Raw genomic sequence first — 23559 nt, 5'->3', positions numbered from 1 at the left:
GAAATTTTCAGGAAAATGGAACATTTTGTTTCTGAGCAGCCCCTGAAAATTTGGGGGGGTTTCGTCAAGGGGGGCTGAGAAAAAAGGGGGGTCCCAAAACGTGTTTTTAACATTGAGTTTTCCATTGGGCGGTTGGCCTCACTTTTAGCCCGAACGGCTGAATGGATTTGCACAAAACTTGGCAAAATTGTAGGGACTGGTAGCCCGATGTGCCTTTGCTAGGTCTCAATATATGTGCTCCAGTGGATTTTGAGAAATTAACGTTCAAAAAAAGATATATATCTGTAACAGCGGAACGGGCAGCGCTCCAGTTCGCGTACTTTTCGCGTTGCGGAGCTTTGTGAAGCGAAGCTGATTGGTTCTCCGGCGTCTGTAAACATTCCAAACAGTCCGTAGCGGCCGCCATCTTGTCTCTCGGTAGGATCGAGAGACAAGAGGAGGCCAAAGCGAAGGGGCAAATGACCATAAGGGGGCATAGTAGATCCTCCCTGACCCCATAGGTTTGATGTGGAGGCTTTAAAAGGGCTCCGCCGGGCAAAAAAAAAAAAAAAAAAAAGTTTTTTTGGTGGGGTGCGCCCGGTTAGCGTAACGGGAAGCGGACTGGGGAGCGTACTACAAGGAATGAAGAATGATTGACTTTTAACTTATTGTATGTTTATAGACTTTTTTTTACCTTTTTTTTCTGCTGAGTGACGTCTCGGCCTATCTTCACGGGATGCAGTCCCTACCATCTCGGCGTTTAAGCCCAGGGGGACCTGTAGTGTGGGAGAGATAACGGGGCATATTATCAAGGGGGTTTATCTCCGCTTTTTTGGCTTTAAAAGCCAAGAAAGCGGAGATAAAATTATCTCCGTATTACCTAGCTGTCGCTAACACCAGTTAGCGACCGCAAGTAGGAGATAGCGACCATCTTGGGCCCCACTTTGCATGTCAGTGATATTTATCACTAATGACATGGAAAGTGGGCATGCCAAGATGTTAGCGACTGGAAACAGTCGCTAACATCGCTATCTCCTATTACCAACTTTAGGAGATATTCGCGCTAAGCGCGAATATCTCCAAAAAGTAACACCTGCCCTGAGCAGTTCTTAGCCATGTTATCCAATGGGAGGTGGATAACATGGCTAAGAGCATTAGCTCGGTAATGCATGAATATCGCTGACTTTTCAGCGATATTAATGCATTGCGGCCGTTTTTTATCGCATTTGCGATAAACCTTGATAATAGCAAGGTTTATCTGCGATAATTTCTGACGATGCTTAGCGGTAAAAAATTCGTTGCTAAGCATCGTTAGGGATAAATATCGCTTAACTTTGGTAATATGCCCCAACGTCTGTTAACGTTCGATTCGAAGGAAATCAGGAAGTGTTGAAAAACATTGTCTGCGCCATCTTGCCTTTTTTCAAATGCCACACTTTTGTCGTGCACGGCAGCCATTTTAGATGACTTGACCAGACCCACTCTCTGCACGCTGTCGATCCTTAGCATGGCTCCCCACCCTCGCAAGCATCTCCCCCAGGCACTGGTCACCCCCGCTCTCTGTCTTATGCATGGGCAATAAACCTCCCACCATCTGCGCTGCTCTTCCCTGACAATCACACCCTGTGCCCGCCCGACACCTCCCTTTCGCCCTATTCACTACCGCACCCCCTGACACTCCTCTTCCTCTGTGTCCGATTGTCCAGGCCGGTCCCAGGCTATCAGCTAGCCCTGCAGATGTAGTTTATGGCCCCAGCTGTAAAGAATCACCCCTCTTCAAAGGAGTTATAGTAGATCAAGGTCCACACCCGATGAGATCCGTCACACCACACGCGTTCCTACTATCTGAAAACCATCCTGTATTGTGATTGGGGAGGGGACCGAGCCTGAAGCGGAAGATTCCAGGGATGACTCTTTGTACATCAAAGTTTTTACAATTATGTGTCACATTAAAAATATATAGCACTCCAATAAAGTAGTAGGATTATAAAACTTTAATAACGTATAAATATATACAACAAAACAAAAACAGTAAAAACATTTAAACATTTTTAGGGAAAAAGAAGGAAGTAGCGGTCGGTTGTGCGAATAGTCCCAAGGCAGCACAACGTCCAGATTTCTGGACGGCACCCAGGTGATGTTGCCTGGGTGCCGCACTGATTTCGGTATCCGGCGTGGGGCGTCGCGGGGGGTGGGTCATCAGTAGCGGTCTGTTGTGCGAATAGTTCCAAGGCAGCAGAACGATGGCACCAAGGTGATGTCCAGTAAGTTGCCGCCCTCCGAATAACGGCGTGGGGCGCCCCGGGGGGGGGGAGGCGGCGTGAACGGGCCTCCCCAGGTGGAGCCTCGTCTGCTGTAGTGGGGCGCCCCTTTACCGTTTCAGTTGCCATTCCGTCCGCTTTTGGTCCACTGTGTCAAAATCCGCAATTCAGCTGAGTTGCCGCCCTCCGAATAATGGCGTGGGGCGCCCCGGAGGGGGGGGGGAGGCGGCGTGAACGGGCCTCCCCAGGTGGAGCCTCGTCTGCTGTAGCGGGGCGCCCCTTTACCGTTTCAGTTGCCATTCTGTCCGCTTTTGGTCCACTGTGTCAAAATCCGCAATTCAGCTGAGTTGCGCCCACTCTTGCGGTGCAGCGATAGGCGGCTGTCACAGGACTCTCAAAATGGCGGCAGGCTCTTTCCTTTTTGGGCCTGGTTCACTGAAATGGCCCTGGGACACCTTGGAAATCGGACGCTTGTTTGCTAGGTCTTGGACCCCATTCTCGAAAGCGTCCCCTCCGCCTTGAGGATTCTACAAAAGTCTTGGGGGCCCCCGACTCCTGCAGGCTTCCGGTGGGGAGCGGCTGCCATGATTGCTCACGGAATGACCACGACGGAGCCACAAGATGGTGGTGCTTTCATGCTGACGCCAGCTTCAGTCTGAAACATCCAGAAACAAGGTGGGGCTTTCATCGTTTGGGAAAAAAAAATAGTTTTCATCCAATGAAAAGTGTTATTTTTAGGTCATATGATCAAGCCTTCCATCATTAGGAAACCAAAAGTAAAATGAACCAATGAAAAGTTTTTTTAAACAAGTCACATGACCTGTTATGCGGCATAGGGTATAAAAAGCATAGAAAATCCGTTGGCACGTGAGGCGGCGTCAGTAGCGGACCGATGTGCGAATAGGCCGAAGGCAGCACAACGCGCCAAGATCCGGATGGCACCGAGGTGGTGTCCAGCAAGTTGTCGCACTGGTGTGGCCATCCTACAATGCTGAAAGTCGGCGTGGGGTGCCCCGTTGGCCTGTGAGATGGCGGCAGTAGCGGACCGATGTGCGAATGGGGCCAAAGGCAGCGCAACAATATTTTCTGATTAGAAGATACCACAAGGCGCTGAGATGCCAAGTTCCGGATGGCACCGAGGTGGTGTCTAGCAAGTTGCCGCACTGGTGTGGCCATCCTACAATGCTGAAAGTCGGCGTGGGGCGCCCCGTTGGCCTGTGAGATGGCGGCAGTAGCGGACCGATGTGCGAATGGGGCCAAAGGCAGCGCAACAATATTTTCTGAATAGAAGACACCACAAGGCGCTGAGATGCCAAGATCCGGATGGCACCGAGGTGGTGTCTAGCAAGTTGCCGCACTGGTGTGGCCATCCTACAATGCTGAAAGTCGGCGTGGGGCGCCCCGTTGGCCTGTGAGATGGCGTCAGTAGCGGACCGATGTGCGAATGGGGCCAAAGGCAGCGCAACAATATTTTCGGAATAGAAGACACCACAAGGCGCTGAGATGCCAAGATCCGGATGGCACCGAGGTGGTGTCTAGCAAGTTGCCGCACTGGTGTGGCCATCCTACAATGCTGAAAGTCGGCGTGGGGCGCCCTGTTGGCCTGTGAGATGGCATCAGTAGCGGACCGATGTGCGAATGGGGCCAAAGGCAGCGCAACAATATTTTTGGAATAGAAGACACCACAAGGCGCTGAGATTCGGTTAGCACCGAGGTGGTGTCTAGCAAGCTATGCAGCTGAGTTGCGTGCGCACTTGCGGCGAATAGGTCGAAGGCAGCACAACAATGTTTTCTGAATAGAAGACACCACAAGGCGCTGAGATTCGGTAGGCACCGAGGTGGTGTCTAGCAAGTTGCCGTACTGGTGTGGCCATCGTACAATCCTGCTCCGAATAATGGCGTGGGGTGCCCGAAGGGGGGGGGGGAGGCGGCGTGAACGGGCCTTCCTAGGTGGAGGCTCGTCTGCTGTAGTGGGGCGCCCCTTTACCGTTTCAGTTGCCATTCAGCTGAGTTTTGGCCGCTCTTGATGCTACAGCGACAGGCGGCTGCAAGAGGACTCGCAAAATGGCGGCCTGTTCTTTCGATTTGGGCCTGGTCCACTAAAATGGCCCTGGGACACCTTAGAACTCGGACGCTCGAATTTTTTTTCCTTTCCTCTACATGCAAAAAAAGGTAAATGCCCGGTACGTTACACGCTTCATCTGCCACGATGTACTCTCCAGAGGAACCGAAAAAAAATATAGTTATGGTAACTATACCATGCATCGTCATATGGAGAGGTGGCACCGATTAATTATAGTGCTGCATAAAAGAGAGGTTTGGAGGAGAACCCCCGACCTGCCAGTACATTCATCAAAGAAGTGGCACTGACAGCATCAGAGGCAAGGGAAACGGTCCCAAATATTTAGAAGAACTTTGGAAAGATTAAAATGACATGTTTAGATTGTGGCAAATTAATTTCAAGTGGACAGATGAGTGTTACTCTAATAAATACAGCATATGAACATCATCATAGTCGATGGTTGGTAGAGACATTTTGACTATATCCTGGACCTGCCCGTCCTCGCCCAAAATGGCGCCGGAATAAATGGGAGTCGTAACTCCTTGTTGTGTACTGGTTGCACAACCTTGATATCACGAGATACGTATGCAGTTTTGAAGCACATGGCGGGCGGGGACGAGAATAGATTGAATATTTCGATATCCCTATTGATATTAAGTTCTGATGTGTTATTGATTACTGTACTATTGAAAGTTTGAATTAACGTCACCCATGGTACTTGCCCGCAAATGTATATCTAGATAATTTTATTGTAACTGGCCCTGTCGTATTTTAATTATAAAATGTACGTCCACCGATTCCGCAACTGTTAGACACTTTAGTTCTTGCAACCTAATGGCCCGCCCGTTACGTTCCTCTACAGTGTAAATGTCTACTCATCATATACGATTACAGTTTGCTCCGTGGCCGGCCCACGTGGTTATAGGCCCGTATTTGTATAATGACATTTTCACAATAAAGGTTTTTAAAAGAAAACATGGTAGTAGTATATACATTGGTAAAGTTTTTAATAATAGTCACTGTTTTAGAATCAGTAAAAGGCAAGTGAAATAAAGCAGACCAATTACATGAAGGGTAAAAGGTATAATACGCAGGAACGCAGTAAAGATAAATGGTCAAGGGCTGTTGTGTTTTCTACTCCTGCAACATAAAGTGATCGATAAGAATCTCATATTCAGGCGTATCGGCGACTAAGACAGCAGGCCGACCCTCTTTTGCTCAACGGCTCCGTCATGGGACGAAGAAACGCCCTTTTTCTCGAAAAAGGAATATATTTTACTTGCAGGACAGTTGTAAATTTTCCGGGAAAGTACATTAGCCTGGAACATTATAACATATATTTAAGAAAAAATAATGTTCGAAAGTAATAAAAAGCGTAATTTTTAGGTCATATGACCAAGCCTTTCATCATTAGAATAAGAAAAGTAAAATGAACCAATGAAAAGTTTTATTAACAAGTCACATGACCTGTTATGCTTACGTTACGCGCTGCGCGTCGCGCCCCGGATCCCTTCCGGATGCGCTAACGCGGCGCGTCATATGACGCATTACGCGACAACGCAGGTCCAGAATATAGTCAAAATGTCTCCAGCAACCAGCGGTCGGAACACAACCCCTTTCAGCAGGCTAAATAGTTCTGTTAAATGACAACAGAAGGGACAGGCAACAAGAACCATCAGTGAAAGAGGGGAGGGCTAGTTCTTCTCTACCGGGTCACGTTGGGGCGCTACCGGAACTGATCGAATTGGTAGTCTACAGTGTTTCTGGATGTTTCAGACTGAAGCTGGCGTTAGCATGAGAGCACCACCATTTCGTAGCTCCGTCATGGCCATTCGACGAGCAATAATGCTAGCCGCTCCCCACCAGAAGCCTGCGGGAGTCGGGGGCCCCCAAGACTTTTGTAGAATCTTCAAGGCTGAGGGGACGCTTTCGAGAATGGAGCCCAATCTCTAGCAGACAAGCGTCCGAGTTCCAAGGTGTCGCAGGGCAATTTTAGTGGACCACGCCCAAATCTGAAGAGCCGGCCGCCATTTTGAGAGTACTGTGGCAGCCGGCTATCGCTGCACCGAAAGAGCGGGAGCAACTCAACTACATGGTGAGCGAGACGCTGTAGTCGAAAGAGCGGGCGGTAAACAGCTGAATAGCGGAAGAGGCACAGTGTAGCAAAAGCGGGCGGAATGGCAACTGAAATGGTAAAGGGCCGCCCCACTACAGCGTGTCTTTAGGTGAAACGGATTGTGGGACAAGGTCAAGAATGGAAGAGTTACCAAAAGGCAAAAAGTTCCGCTTGATCCCGGGAGCCGGCCACCTATTTTGGGGGCGATCTCAGGCTACACCAGGAGAACACGACTTGGGGAGGGAGCCGGAGCCAAGCGCCCCCTCCGAGTCCGCGCCATCACACCGTCCCTCGGGGGCCTCCGTCAAGCGGTTCAGGGTGGCACCGCATTACATTGTTCACAAATGCAGTCACGTCCTCAAACAGCCCCCACTTTACTTTGAGAATAGTGAAGCTGAAGCAAGTGCAAATAGGCTTCAGACAGTGTTACAAGCACTCCTCAAAACTTTGAACCATCAGAGTGCATGAGTTTGATGCTCGATCGATTGAGCTAGCCGGATCGGGCAACAAAAAGTATAAAATAGTTATGTAAATAGTTGTTTAATAAAATGTTTTACCCTGTTACTTTGCTGGTGTGTTGTATATATTTGTAATATTTGCATAGAGTTTATCGTTATTTTGGGCGGGGTGGGTGGCGGAGCCGAGCTGTATTGCAGCCATCATGGTGTGGAGTTCAGTTCATCTCAATAGTTTCGTGTTTGTCATGAGGGGTTGTTCCTAATGTTTCTATTTTAGCGAGGTCAAATAGAGATCCCATTAGTGGCCTACTGATTTTGCTCGATTCCTTTTGTTTTTTAACACGATTTTTCACTATCTGCAAAGACTAAACAGAGTATTGCGACTCTGTGCTTGTTTGTAAATAGAGAATGAACCAAAGAGAACCAATTCTAAAACAGTAAATGCTTGGATAACAATCAATCAAATGGAGAGAGAAGCAGGCACGACGGATTACAACGGGGGCAAAGGCCTGCGTTAACTACCCTTCACTATCTGCAAAGAGAGAGTACTCCTAATAGAAATGAGGGGGAGGGGGGGCAGCATTCAAAGCAGATCAGTGTGCATAAACACGAAAATGTTTTTACTTACCACGTACTTGACATTCGACAGCTCATGATATTTGCTATTAAAAAACCATTGAAATTCACTGAAAAAACCATAGGTTAGAGACCATATATAGTTAGGAATTAGCATTTAAAAAACCTTGAAAATTCACTGAAAAAACCATAGGTTATAGACCATATATAGTTAGGGATTAGCATTTAAAAAACCTTATTTTACTCACACAAAACCATTGAAATTCCATATATAGTTAGTTGCACTAACTATATATCGCGCACCCGCAATCCACTGCTGATGATGTCACATATTACATCATTCATGACATGGTCAGTGACATCACTGATGACATCACTGATGACATCTCAAATGACATCACTGATGACATCTCAAATGACATCACTGATAACATCTCAAATGACATCACTGATGACATCACTGATGACATCTCATTTGACATCAATGACCACATCACTGATGATATCATTCATGTGACAATACAATGCATCTCCTCACACTTGAATATAATCTCTGTTACACCCGGTGTTAAATACAGAGTATAATTTTTGAAACCATTGACACACCAATACTAGTTACTACATACGCACTCAGTGATTCCTATGTTTACACACACATTCACTCATTTACCCATACAATCATTCATACATACAATCACTCATCTTTACAACACTATCATATGCACTCATACACCTATACAGACTCTCACACTCTGTCACTCATCCATGGAGTTACTCACACACCTAGTCAGTCCTGTAAATAATCAATCACACTTCCATTTTCTAATCTATACAGTTAAACATAGAGCACCTTACATTTTGAAACATATACTAACACATACTTACTCTCTTATACAATCATTGATACAAGTACACATTGATCTGCACAGAGTCACACACCTCCCAGCCAGCCACACACACTCAGTCTCCCATACAAATACTTGGGCAATCAATCAATAACCCATATAGTTACTCATATAGCTACTGACCAACACATGCAGCAGTTTACAGAACAACAGACATAATGATGCACAAATTAAGACAGTTTAGTCACTAACCCATGCACTCAGTGAGACACATTTAATCACTCACTCATACAGTCAGTCACGCACCTACTAAATCCTTCATCCAGACACTTCTACATCTACTCATTCTTCAATATGTAAAACATATTTAAACTTTACAGAAACACACAGTCACTGGATGATGTCATCAGTGATGTCATTTGAGATGTCATCAGTGATGTCATCAGTGATGTCACTGACCATGTCATGAATGATGTAATATGTGACATCATCAGCAGTGGATTGCGGGTGCGCGATATATAGTTAGTGCAACTAACTATATATGGAATTTCAATGGTTTTGTGTGAGTAAAATAAGGTTTTTTAAATGCTAATCCCTAACTATATATGGTCTATAACCTATGGTTTTTTCAGTGAATTTTCAAGGTTTTTTAAATGCTAATTCCTAACTATATATGGTCTCTAACCTATGGTTTTTTCTGTGAATATATATATATATATATATTCACTGAAAAAACCATAGGTTTCACACCAGTTATAGTTAGCTGGAAATTTTACTCGCATAAAACCATTGAAATTCCCACATTATAGTTAGTTGGACTCACTATACCTTGCGCGTGCAATGCACTGCTGATGACGTCACATATTACATCACTCATGACATGGTCAGTGACATCACTCATGACATCACTGATGACACCATCCAGTGAATGTGGGTATTTTTTTAAAAATAATTATGTGTTATATATGTATATGTTAAAGTTGATGGAAGAATAAATGTTTAAATAAGTGTCTAAAGGGATGTTTTTAAAAAAAAAATTGATTGGTTAACTCGCTTATTAAGTGTATCTTAGTGAATACATATATTAGTGAATAATGTTTAAATATTTAAATATATGTATTAGTGTTTCACTTCATGTATAAGTGGCTGCATGGTTTGGTGAGTAGCTACATGTGTATGTATATGGGTTAGAAGTTTTTTTTGTTTTAGTATCTGTATGAGTATCTGTATGGTTTGGTGGGGGTATTACCTAGCACATAGATGCATGAATGACTGACTTTCTGTTTTTATGTGTTTTGAAAACAGCATATGTGCGGGACTGTATGGGTGGATGAGTGTGTATATGTGTGTGTTAGTGAGTGAATGACTGTGTCACTAGTGTGATTATCAGTAACTACATATGTTTTAATCTAGTATATGTGAATATTAATGTACATAAGTGAGTATATGTGAGAGTAAGAGATTGTAAGAGTTCCTGTTTAAATAAGTATGTTTTTCTATAAGTGATTGTTTAAGAGAGTAAGTATGTGTAAGTGGTAGTGTGTGTATAGCTATATATGCAAATAAATGGATGTTCAATAGTTTACTTGCATGTGTGAGTATGTGTGAGAGTAACTTTTGGATGACTGTCGGTGTGTAACAGGATGTATAAGTGTATCACTACATATGATGAGTGAGTATATGTATGAGTGACTATATAGAACTGTTGATGAATGAGTGGATGTGTATATAGATGGTGGAATTACTGAATTGGTTGTTGTAACTGGTATGGGTATCTCGATTTTTTTGGGTTTTTTTTTAATATGTATTTCAAGGGTTACATTACAGTGAAAGGAGGTCTGTCACTCTGTCACAAGGATGGTGTAATCAGTGATGTCATGAGTGATGTCCCTGACCATGTCATGAGTGATGTAATATGTGACGTCATCAGCAGTACATTGCACGCGCAAGTTATAGTGAGTCCAACTAACTATAACGTGGGAATTTCAATGGTTTTATGCAAGTAAAAATTCCAGCTAACTATGACTGGTGTGAAACCTATGGTTTTTTCAGTGAATTTAATAGGTTTTTTAAATGCTAATTCCTAACTATAACTGGTGTGAAACCTATGTTTTTTTCAGTGAATTTCATCGGTTTTTTAATAGCAAATCTCTATAGGTATGAAATGTAATATTTTTTATAATGAATTTTATATTGTATAATTATGTAATACTATTTTTTTATGTTTATTTTTTTATTTTTTAATTTTTTTGCCTCGGAGCGCTCCCGGGGCACATACCGATGCGCTCACCGGTGAGCGCATTGTTATGGCGCACCCCGGGGCGCGTACCGGGGAGCGTCCCGTTAGCGCCATTGCCGCGAACGAAAACATCATCGTGATGTATCGCGTATCCGCGACGCCTTGCGTCAGAAGACACGTATCGCGAAGCCGCGAGATGCGTCTTATGACGCACCGCGTAAGCGCTCCCGGAAGCGCCCGAGCGTATACAATCGCGCAATGTAAGCGCCCGACGCGCTTACGCTACGCGCCCCGGGACGTGCCCCAGGGCGTGTAGCGTAAGCGCGTCAAGCCATGTGACTTTAAAATAACACTTTTCATTGGTTCAGAACATTTTTTTTTCCAAATATTGAGAAACCCACCCATTTCTCTCACTATTGCTTTGTACTTGGAGAGAGCAAGAGGTGTTCTGTGCATTATCTGCTTCTCAAAGTTTCCTGATCTACAGCAATGGCTGCAAGGGAGTCATTCAGCAGTGAGTCTGATGGTTTTTTGCCTGAGGACCCTCCTCACCACAAAACAAAGGACCACTTCATTTGAAAATTTTCTGACATCCCTGAAGGAAAAAAAAAGGTTAATGCTGCTAAGGTAACCTGCAAGATATGTGGCAGTATTTTATCCAGAGGCAATCCTAATAAGAAATATAGCTTGGGAAATGCCAATTTAATTAGGCATGTCCAGAGAAAACACCCAAATAACTATGCCAGGGAGAGTGTGAGGGACCTGGCACGGAATTTATCAAGAGATGGCAGCAGCACCTCCACTGGTGGAGCAACACCTTCAGGAACACCACGTGGAAGAATGGTCCCTAATGTGCAGCCGGTGTTTGCAGGCATAACATTTCTATGTGTGGACTGTGGACTGTGTGGACTGTGATGAACTGCTCTGTTATGGGGAGCAGCGCGTTGAACTCATTGCTATAAAGAGACAGGAACACCGCTGCCCTCCCCGTCCCTAATTTTTCACAATTTGTTGCTCCTGTTGAGCAGTTTTGGAATCCCTGTTTTTGTTTTTCCCCTGAAAAAAATCCCAAAAATATATAAAATCGTTTTAAAAAAGTAAAAAAAAATATAAAAAAACAAAAAGAAAAAAAAAAGTTATTTTCAGAACTACCTCCAATTTATAAAAAAATGCTACATTTTTTAAAAACTCTGTCATTCTTTTTTCTCCATGGTACGCTCCCCGGTACGCTCCCCGGTGCGCGTACCGTGCGCTCCCCCGCGAAAATCGAAATATACTTTTATGGCCCCCACATCAAACCTAGCGGGTCAGGGGGGGTCTACCCTACCCCCTTTTAGTCATTTCCCCCTTTGTTTTTGCCACCTCTTGTGTCTCGATCCTACCGAGACACAAGATGGCGGCTGCTCCGGACTGTTTGGAGCCAATCAGCTTTCCGCTCGCGAACTCGCGTAGCGCGCTGGAGCGCGCCCCGGTGCGCGTACCGGGGCGCGTTATAGATATATATATTTTTTTTAACCTAAATTACTCTAAATTCACTGGAGCACATATCTTGAGACATAGCAAAGGCACATCGGGCTACCAGTCCCTACAATTTTGCCAAGTTTGGTGGAAATCCATTCAGCCGTTCGGGCTAAAAGTGAGTCCAACCGCCCTATGGAAATTAACATGGGGAAAACACGTTTTGGGACCCCCCTTTTATCTCGGCCCCCGCTTGACGAATCCCCCCGAAACTTTCAGGGAAGGAGCAGAGCGGAGCGGGCCATCTTCTTTGAGAAATTCGCGAAGATTCGTCCACCGGCGCCAAAGTTATTCCCAATAGAATGTTGCAGATTTCCTATGGAAACTAGGTCCTAACTATAACTACCTACAGGCGACCGCCAGTAGGTAATATATATATATATATATATATATATATATATATATATATATATATATATATATATATATATATATATATATATATATGAACGTAATATTAATAAAAAATATACAATATTTTTACCATAGGATAACGGGAGGGTAAAATTTACTATTACCACTCCAGTGAGTGCAACAGTAGAGAAAGCGCTGGATAGCGTAGGGCTAAAAATTACTATGCCCACTCCAGTGAGTGCAACAGTAGGGAAAGCGTTGGATAGCGGGAGGGTAAAAATTACTATTCCCACTCCAGAGAGTGCAACAGTAGGGAAAGTGTTGGATAGCGTAGGCGTAAAAATTACTATTCCCACTCCAGAGAGTGCAACAGTAGAGAAAATGTTGGATAGTGTAGGGGTAAAAATTACTATTCCCACTCCAGAGAGTGCAACAGTAGGGAAAGCGTTGGATAGTGGGAGGGTAAAAATTACTATTCCCACTCCAGTGAATGCAACAGTAGGGAAAGCGTTGGATAGCGTAGGGGTAAAAATTACTATTCCCACTCCAGAGAGTGCAACAGTAGGGAAAGTGTTGGATAGCGTAGGCGTAAAAATTACTATTCCCACTCCAGAGAGTGCAACAGTAGAGAAAATGTTGGATAGTGTAGGGGTAAAAATTACTATTCCCACTCCAGAGAGTGCAACAGTAGGGAAAGCGTTGGATAGTGGGAGGGTAAAAATTACTATTCCCACTCCAGTGAGTGCAACAGTAGGGAAAGCGTTGGATAGCGGGAGGGTAAAAATTTACTATTCCCACTCCAGAGAGTGCAACAGTAGCGAAAGCGTTGGATAGCGTAGGGGTAAAAATTACTATTCCCACTCCAGTGAGTGCAACAGTAGAAAAAGCGTTGGATAGCGTAGGGGTAAAAGTTATTATTCCCACTCCAGAGAGTGCAACAGTAGGGAAAACGTTGGATAGCGTAGGACTAAAAATTACTATTCCCACTTCAGAGAGTGCAACAGTAGGGAAAGCGTTGGATAGCGTAGAACTAAAATTTACAATTCCCACTCCAGAGAGTGCAACAGTAGGGATAGAGTTGGATAGCATAGGGGCAAAAAATATTATTCCCACTCCAGTGAGTGCAACAGTAGGGAAAGCGTTGGATAGCGTAGGGGTAAAAATTACTATTCTCACTCCAGGGAGTGCAATAGTAGGGTAAGAATTGGATAACATACAGGTAAAAATTACTATTCCCACTCCAGTGAATGCAACAGTAGGGAAAGCATTGGATAGCGTAGGGGTAAAAATTACTATTCCCACTCCAGAGAGTGCAAAAGTAGGGAAAGCGTTGGATAGCGTAGGGGTAAAAATTACTATTCCCACTCCAGAGAGTGCAACAGTAGGGAAAGCGTTGGATAACGTAGGGGTAAAAATTACTATTCCCACTCCAATGAGTGCAACAATAGGGAAAGTAAATACTTCATATAGTAATTAAAATAATGTAAATATTAATACCAATTACAAATTAATTAAAAATAATTACTAATTTAATATAATATAATAATTAATCAATTAAAAATACAAATAAAAATTATTTATTAAAAATCGTTACCTATTAATACAAATTAATTACCAATTAACAATGAATCAAATAGCAATTGAAAAATACTTAACAATTAATTCAAAATGAATACCAATAAATACATTTTAAAATGTATTTAATTACAATTAAATTACTTCCCACCCTATTCCCCTATAAACCCACAACCCGCTAAAGAATTAAATTACGCAAAAATGAAATACCATAAAATTCATGACTTAAAATAACTTATAAAATAAATATACACTTTTCACACATATACTACCATGATAAACACTTTAAAAAATGTGATATTATTAGAAAATCGATATATTTAATACCTATATTATATACTTCGATATTTTGACTTTCTATATTTATGTAAATCGTTATTAACTTACCTCAAATTCGATATTTTTGTTGCTATATTCTGTCCATTCGATATTTTGTCCATTAAATTCAATATTTTTGTTGACTATATTCTGTCCATTCGATATTTTGTCCATTCTATATTTTGAATTCGATATTACTGCAATTCTATATTTTTCACTCGATATTTTGACTGATACCACTATTGATGCATGTTAAGAAATGTCACGAAATACCCAAAAAGTGGTATCACAGCATGAACTTGTTACAATATGACAACGTTTCAGACAGCACATGGAACAGGTAGCGAGTATGCCGTAGGACCACAGGGAATCTTCAGACAATTTCTGCCTCAGAGCAACAATGCCTCTGTAGACCATGATTTACTGGATGATTTCATGACCCCACTCACCCATCCAAAACATTCTCCAAAATCTATTGATATCTAAAAATGACCTTTTAGCCCATTTATTAAAAAAATTGAAGATAGTTGTTTCCTTTCGATCACCCACTGAAGAGTTAGCACACTTGCTTGCATAATGACTCCAGTTATGCAAGCAAGTGTGCGAGTTATGTATCAAATTTGCATGTAGCTGAGATAAATGAGTAAAAAGGCAATGCATTGCTTACAATTAGAAAAATAATTAGAGAGAAGATTAATTGTTAGGCTAGTCTCTACTTTCACTACTGTTGCTAACTTGGGACTGGCTTCTTTCTACTGGCAGCAACCTCCTTCGATGCGGAACTTCTCCTTCTTGTCAGGGTTCTTCATCAACACAAGCTTCTGTCTCTGGAAGACATTTCCCTCCATAGAAGCAGAGACCTGTTAATGGTCCATTGCTCTTTTATTCCATCTAGCCAGATGGTGGTGCTTTCGGGTAAGATCCCCAGGTCACTTCCTGTTCTTGGCCCTGTCTTGTCTGTGACTCCCAAGAAACAGGTGAAATGGCAGAAAAGCGAGTTATCTGTTTAAACAGAGGTGAACTCTGGCCTCACAGAAGTGTGTCATGAAAAAGAGTCAGAGGATAAAGCTTGATTTTAATTGGTCAAGCTAAATAAAAAACAGAATAGTAGATATAGTAGATATGTGTGTTTGAATTGCAAATAACACCTTAAATAAAGTGTACCAACAGTAGGAATAATATTATATTTTTGATGAATTACTATATTGTAAAAACTTCCAACAAATATTTAATGAAATAGTGGTAAACAAATGTAGTAAGGATGATACAGGAGATTGTACTGGAACTCACTCCATACCCATCACTGCACCTGACCTTACTATTAATACAGGCAACTGAACTTTATATACAATATTGTGTGTTCTAAGTGTTTTATATATTTACATTTGGGCTAGAAACTATAATGGCTGTGATTTACACATAGGAGCCTGCAGGGGAAGAGGGATGTCAAACATGTGATTCTTTGTCTCGTACCCACATAGACTGATTAGCAAAGAAATTAGATATCTATACCTGCAGATTTATGTCTATGTCCTAATATAGCCTTATAGCCCACTGTAGCTAAGGCCTGCTCCAGCGTTAAAGGCCCGAGCCAAAGGCGAGGGACTTTAACAAGGGAGCGGAACTTTAATAGCCTGTATAGCTCAGCTACGAAGGGCTATAAGGCTGTTTGAACACTCTGCCACTAGAGGGCAGAATGTTCCAACAAATAAAACAAAGGCCTCTCTCAGGTTGAGGGGTTTAAATTCCCTCGGGCTCCGAGAGGCCTTTGAAAACAACATTGGAATGTTGCTTTGCTGGCCTTTACCGGCCCATAAAAGCATGGAGCACGCCGTTGTCTTCAATGGAGCTCCCAACATTCCAATGTTCTAATATAGATTTACTATGTTATGTGGTTCAGTAAACGCCTTAGGAATCTGCATTAAAAGCTGCACCAGGTGCTGGTTTCCAGGAGCATCAAGTTCTATTGGGGGTGACTAACCTGAAAGGCCCTGTGATGCTCACCTGCTAAGCCACTTACCCCTAAGGCTCACAATTACATTAATATTCAACAATTAGGGGAGCATCAATAGTACAAAAAGTAACTACTGTACAACACAGTAAATAAAGGTATATCGGGCAGTGATATATGCCCAAATTGCTGTCTGGCCACTAAACCGAAGACCGATAAACCGCTACTGCGGTGTAAGGAGGCAGCTCAAAGCACTATGATTAACGGGGGGAAGAGTAATGCACAAAGAAAGGCTGGTGTATCAAATAGCATGGTGACGGAAGGAGGAAAGGGGCCTCCTTGTTGTGTCTAAAGAGACTGTTGGGTACCCAAATGTAAAATGCAGAGAAACATCGGGCGTTCCTAAACTAGGACTAAGTAATAACACATCTGCCCCTACTGCAGGCCGACTGTTTTTGCCACCAGAAGCAAATAATTTAGTGGTTGTTCTCACTGGTGTACCATTGCTGAAAGGTAATGCACATGAATCTACTGCAGATTTATTAAGAAAAGCAAAATATTGGCTAGATTGTAACCAGTGGGAAAATAGCTTTAAAGTATCACCCCATATTATCATGGTAAGACGCATAGCTTGGGTAGGACCAAACCTTAAAAAAATCGAGTGTGACTGTGTGGTTGTAAATTTTGATAGAGATGATCTAGCGGGGAAGATATGCAGGACTGCTCACCTTGGGGTTCAGGGGGGCAAAAGGTTTTCCCCCTGGCCTTTTTTTACCCACCAAATAAAGGGAAAACTCAAAAAACTGGGACCCCTAGGGTTAAGACAGGTTTGGGGGGTACATCCACAAGAGTTAGTCAATATGTAAACACTTCAAATAATGGGAGAATACCATCTGGTGCTCAACTGGCAAGGAGTCTGGTAAATGTGCAGGAGTGAAGTCCCAATCTTTTGATGCCAAGTGTAGAGGGACGTAATAATCAAATTGAAATTAGATCATACCCCCTACCACCCTGGATGAAAATGATTGACTGAATACAGTCACCTCTGACCAGAGCATTAACCCTGAGAATATTAAGCCATGTGGTTTAAGTAATCAAAATATGTCTAAGTTTGGTATCCTGAGCTGGAATATTGCTGGCTTAAATTCTAAGAAAGATTATCCTAAGTGGTTACAGCTGATTAACTCATATGATCTGGTGGGGCTCCAGGAGACCTGGGACACGGAGGGGGAATGGTGGCTGGATGGTTTTACATCTTTTTCACAGCCAGCGGACTCTTCTTCCTCTTGTAGAGCAAAAGGGGGGCTTCTTCTGCTATTTTCTGTTAAATTGCCGTTTTTATACAAAAGGGTCAAAGTGGGTACACCCCATTGTCTAGCAGTAGAACTAAGGGATCACAACTCCATTAAGCTTTTGGTAGTAAATTGGTATAACTCAGCAGATTGTTTAATTGGAAATGAAAATTCTTTTTAGAGGAGTATAGGGAAAATCAAACCACTTATCATCCCATTATTATTTTGGGTGATTTTAATATACAAAAGTGCAGGCAGGACTTTCAGGGGAGATTGAAGAGTGGTGATTCCACAATGTAAGCCGTTCCTCATTTTGAGCATAATAAACGGGGGGAATGCCTGGAAGAGGTCCTAGCAGTAGTGGATCTTTATAAAGCCAGTACAACTGAATTAAATAATAGGATCCCAACTTTCACAGCCAGAGGATGTAATACTGTGATTGATTACATTTTCTTGTCCCCCCTCCTGTTGCCCTGTGTTTATTTTTATAGTGCGAAATATTCGCATTTTAGTGATCACAACCCGGTCATTTTAGAATTAAATAATGAATGTGGTTTGGGACGACCTACGAGTCATGCAAGGGTGGAGGTCAGCATCAAACCGACTGATTAGGGCAGAAGGTTGAAATGTACTAAGAATATTCCCGACATTTTTGTGGTTACTCTCTTTTTGTTGGTAAATGATATGCTGGGCATATGTTTAGATGTAACATCTGAGGGCATATCGGTAATTGAGGCCTTTACAGCTCAAACATCCTTGAATTTAATGGCCCCAGGTAAAAGGGGGCAACAAATGGCCGAGAAATGGTTTGACTCCACATGTTCACAGGCACATAGTAAGTTAATGAGTGCTATAAAACAGACCCCACAAAATAGGACTATATTGGCCATACTTAGAAAGGATTATAAGTTAGCTGTAAGAGCCAGGAAGAATGACATCAGAAAGGAAGCTTTGGTGGCCTTGATGTCGGTTGATGTTCTTAAAAATAGTCGCAGTTTCTGGGAAATTGTTAATAAGCCCTTTTTTTCGGACAAAGGTAACACCGTGGCTGTATGTAACATCACCGAAGCATAGAGGCTAGCCCATTTCGAGGCTATATATGAGACTCCCGCTCATACAGATTCTGTATCCTGTGCTGTCCCAAGAGACTTAACTCCGCCTTTGAGCTTTAATGAGGTGGAAGTAGTACTGGCCATTAAGGCTATGTCCAGCAATAAGGCGCCGGGACCAGATGGTGTTCCAGCCGATTTGTACAAAATGTATCCCGTTTTCTGGGCAAAAGTTCTGACTAAAATTTTTAATACGGCAGCAAAGGGAAACCATCCACCTTCTTGGGCTACATCTATTATAGTTCCCATTTTTAAAAAAGGCAGTAGAGGAGATGCCCGATGTTATAGACCGATCTCCCTAATCAATTCTGCTGTAAAGGTTTTGGGGAAGGTGGTGTTAGGAAAATTGACGGGATGGTTAGACGAGAACAAGGTAGTATCGAATTTTCAATATGGTTTCAGAAGTGGCAGGGGAACCCAAGACCAGTGCCTTAACCTATCCCTGTTAATTGGTAAATATACTGTAGCCAAAGATGGTATACTTCAGCTGGCTTTTATGGATTTATCGTCAGCTTTTGACCTGGTTAACAGTTCAAAGCTTTGGCAGGTTCTCCTAGAGATGGGGATGGAAAAGAGCCTTGTTTATTTTTTAGCTGACCTGCATCAGAACCTCTCTGCACGGGTATGGATTGATCAAGAGGGAAACTGCAATAAGCACTTTAGTTCTGGCCGTGGAGTCCGACAAGGCTGCATTTTAGCACCATTACTTTTTACCCTTTATATTAATAATCTAGGCAAGTTTTTAGATGTAGCTACTTTAGAAGTCCCCATAATTGGACAGGAGTGTTGCCCTGTGCTTCTGTACGCCGATGATGCGGTTTTGATATCTCGCACATCAGTCGGCCTACAGAAGCTGTTAGAAGGATTTGGAAATGTCATGAACTTATTGGATTTAAGGGTAAATATTGCGAAATCACATGTGATGAGTATAGGCCACCAGAGTAAAAGAAATTGTAGGCCTTTTTTTGTGAAGGATCCGAAGTTACAAGGGTCACCTCTTTTATGTACTTGGGGGTTCTTTTTGATGGTACATGGGTTGCTCACAAAAAATTAGAGTTAATAGTATAGCTAGGGCAATTGCGGCCGTAAATGGGTTCTCGAAAAGGCTGGGGGCGAAACCTGTAGAGGCAATGATGAACATTTATAAATCAAAATGCATTGTGATTGCAACATATGGTTCCTTAATTTGGGGACATAGACCCATGGAGGGTTTGCAGATAGAGGAGAACAAATGTCTACGGGGAGTACTATCGGTCCCCCAGTCAACGCCTACCTATGCTGTTCATCAGGAATTGGGGATGGGCTATATAACAGATAAACTCAGGCTGGCTCCAGTCATTTTTTGGCTTAAATTATGGCTTAATCCTGAATTAGATCTTAATCATAGACTAATTAGGGATTGTCTTATTCTGGATTATGTACATAAGATTAGGTGGCTTGTTTATGTAAAGGAAACTTTAGCAACAGTTGGCCGACAGGACCTTTTTGAAAACCCTGGGAAAATTACAATAACAGATTCTACGTGGGTGAAAAAACTGATTTTAAGTTTATGGGCCGTACAATGAGAAGAACTGGAGCTGATAAAAGTAACTTTTAAAGCACATTGGCCCCGATGTAGGTAAAATAGATTTACCGATTTTTAATTACCGAATTTTACCGATTCGGTAATTAAAAATCGGTAAATCTAAGGGGTGGATATGTAGGAACATCCAGATGTTCCTTTTACCGAATCGGTAAAAATCTGTATTTACCGATTCGGTAAATACCGACCGGTAATGCCCCATTCATTCCTATGGGCTTTGAAGCCCATAGGAATGAATGGGGCATTACCGGTCGGTATTTACCGAATCGGTAAATACAGATTTTGACAAGGGTGCAGGGGGTGTCACTTTGACACCCTCTAGCACCCACAAAAAAGATTCGGGTGCAATGTGGCAGGCATACCTGCCCTAAGGGCAGGTCTGCCTGTCATATGGCACAGGTGTGCATGCACACATGTGCATGCACACCGGAATCGGTATTTTACCATCAAATATATTTGATGGTAAAATACAGATTCGGTAAGGGTTGTGGGACTCAGAAGAGTCCCACCTACATATCAAAATTACCGAATAGGTATAAATACCGATTCGGTATTTTACAGAATCGGTAAATTTACCGATCGGTACATTTACCGATTCTGTTAAATATGTGGCCCTACATACCATTTACTGAATACCGGTCGGTAACGGCCGAAAATACAGATTTTCGGCCGTTACCGACCGACCTACATCGGGCCCCAAATCTTCTAAAGATTTCACCCACGTTGGAACCCTACTTAAAATTTGTTACTAGGCCTTTTCACCGTATGCTTTTAACACGTTTCCGTTTTAATCGAATTCACCTTTCTTTAGGAAGCTTTAAGGGGTGGCGCAGTCTGAAAGAACTAGGGCCCAGTGGTTGTTATAACTTCTCAGTTCAGGACACAATGCACCTCATAATGTTTTGTGACTTTTATAGTGAGATCAGAAAGAGGTTCTTTCTCACAATACTAAAAAGAAAGGGTTTTATTCAAATAAAGCCAGCCTTATTGTACTTATAGTTGTTAAATGATCCGAATGAGATGTATTATGTAGCCAGTTTTCTTGTGGCAGCTGTTAGACTGAGGAATAGCCGGGAGAAAAGCCCACAATTAACGGAGTTTTAGATGACTTGCTTTTTATCCTTTTTAAACTATTTAATTATGGTCGAAATTTTAATTAGGGTGTATATTGAATTTTCTTGATGCACTGTCACTTTTTGCCCTGAAATGCACTATGTTTGATCATGTACTGTATTGCACCTTTGCACATAGACTGTTGTGGCCGGATTATACCACATTCTATAATATTTTAGGCACTGTATTTTGTATTTTTGCTTTTATATGTTTGTATGTTTGTGTTGTACTTTTATGGTTTTAATTTAACCGAATAAAGTGGTTTGATGATGATGATCGTGAACTACTGTACATATTTATTAACATTATTTAATTTGATTCACTCATCTAATGTAAAACATAATAAAATATGAAGCACCTTGTAAAGGACTGCAAAAGGTGTGCAGCCACAGATATGGTCTGCATAAGAAAATCGGGCTGAATGTGGACTTGGAGACTGGTTCTTCTGATTAGGATTTTAGGATTTATTATTATTAATTATGGCTTAATGTCTGAGTTTATTTCTGTGAGATCTCTATCACGCGAGATAAGTAGGGATCGAAGCTCAGTCTCAACAGGAAGTTGAGTGGCACTCATTTTGATTTTTTTTATGTTGATGGCTTATATTATGGTCTATTTTCTTCATATGACATTGTTTTTCAAATTAGAATGAATGGATCCAATTATTCAATAAATTAGTTAAGTATAATATTGTTCCGATGTATTGACTCTGGTACCTTTAAATTGGGTTTGTGGAGGAAAATAAAAGTTTCAACGGATTATCTTCATTCCTGTTTTTTTTAATTTCTGTTAATGTTAGCGCCTGGATTTGCTGGAAATGATGTCGAACGTTGTCCTTATAAAACAGTATTTAAGAGATAAAGCCACCCTGGGTTAGGTTTGCAAGTCATACCTTATAACATGGTACCAGCACGACAAACAGGTGAGAGTAGAGAATCTTAAATATGGATGATGGAGGATTTTTGATGTATTTCTATTGTAAAATAACAAATATACCCTAGAACTCAGAATAAGTCAAACTTCGGAGAGTTTTGCAAAATGTACTTGTAACCATTAGGGAGGAAAAGAATGTAATTACATTTTTTACGAGTTATTCAACATCAGTATATTTGTGATGTATCGTAAAATGTGGTGAACTTACATAGACGCTGGTGAGTGTAATGCTGGACGACTGTTGCTTAATAGTAGGGCATTACATGTTTGGCGTAATTAAGTTGAGCTATGGAGAGAGGTGCAATATAAAAAAATTGTTCGGTATGAAGTGATTTTTTTTAGATTTCAATGGTTTGACATCATAATGCATTAGGTATAGTCCAGCCGATTTGGTTAAGGAACACTTAAGTGTTTATTGAATCATGTGTGGTGTAATTGAGTGATACTATATAATTTTTTTTGTACATTCATGTATTAGATGAAAAAGCCTGTAGAATCTGATGTTGATATCGTATAGGATGTTAGGAAAAGTGTAACTCAGCTGTTTGAGTCAACTCAAATGTGTGTATTGAATTATGTTGTAGATGGAGAGATTTACTACGGGGAATATTTAAGAGCCTCTTTGCGTCGCTTTTGCACCATGCATCGTGGTGCAAGATCGACGCAAATGAAAAATTAGATTTATGAAGCCAGGCAAGGCCACCTTGCATGGCCCTGCGTGGCTTCATATATCTCGAGTAATCGAGTAATGTAACGCATATTGCAAATCATTGCATTGCATCACTATGCCTTAGGAAGGCATTTCCCACGCTACATGATCAGGGCAAAGGACAGGGATGCACCGTATTGTCTAAAATATGGCACATTTCTATGCTTTCCCAGTGACACTGCAAAGCAAGAGAAAACTTGCTGGGCTGTGCCATTTTTTCATAAATATGGCCTTAAGTTGGGAGCCGTAGTACAACTTCAGCAAATGTTTGGAGATTTGATATGGAGCTTGCTTGAAGTTTATTTTCAAATGTGGTGAAATGGCCTAGGAGCAGATTTACTAACATTTCCTGCAAACACAATGCAGCAAGGCAAATTACTGCTCTGCATTCCATTAAAGGGAGACATCAGAAAGTCACCATATTTACATGATATGGCACATTTCTGCTGTCTCTTTGCTCTGGCGCCCTGTGTGCTGCCTAGCCCCTTGCAAGGGTGCCTGGGTTATGAGCAGGGTTGTTTTTATACAGAAAAGGACAACTTCCTGCAGAAAAACAATCCTTAAAGGCA

The sequence above is a fragment of the Lissotriton helveticus genome, chromosome 4_1 (assembly GCF_964261635.1).
Source record: "Lissotriton helveticus chromosome 4_1, aLisHel1.1, whole genome shotgun sequence".
Classification (NCBI taxonomy): Eukaryota; Metazoa; Chordata; class Amphibia; order Caudata; family Salamandridae; genus Lissotriton; species Lissotriton helveticus.
Note: the sequence above shows the minus strand (reverse complement) of the source record.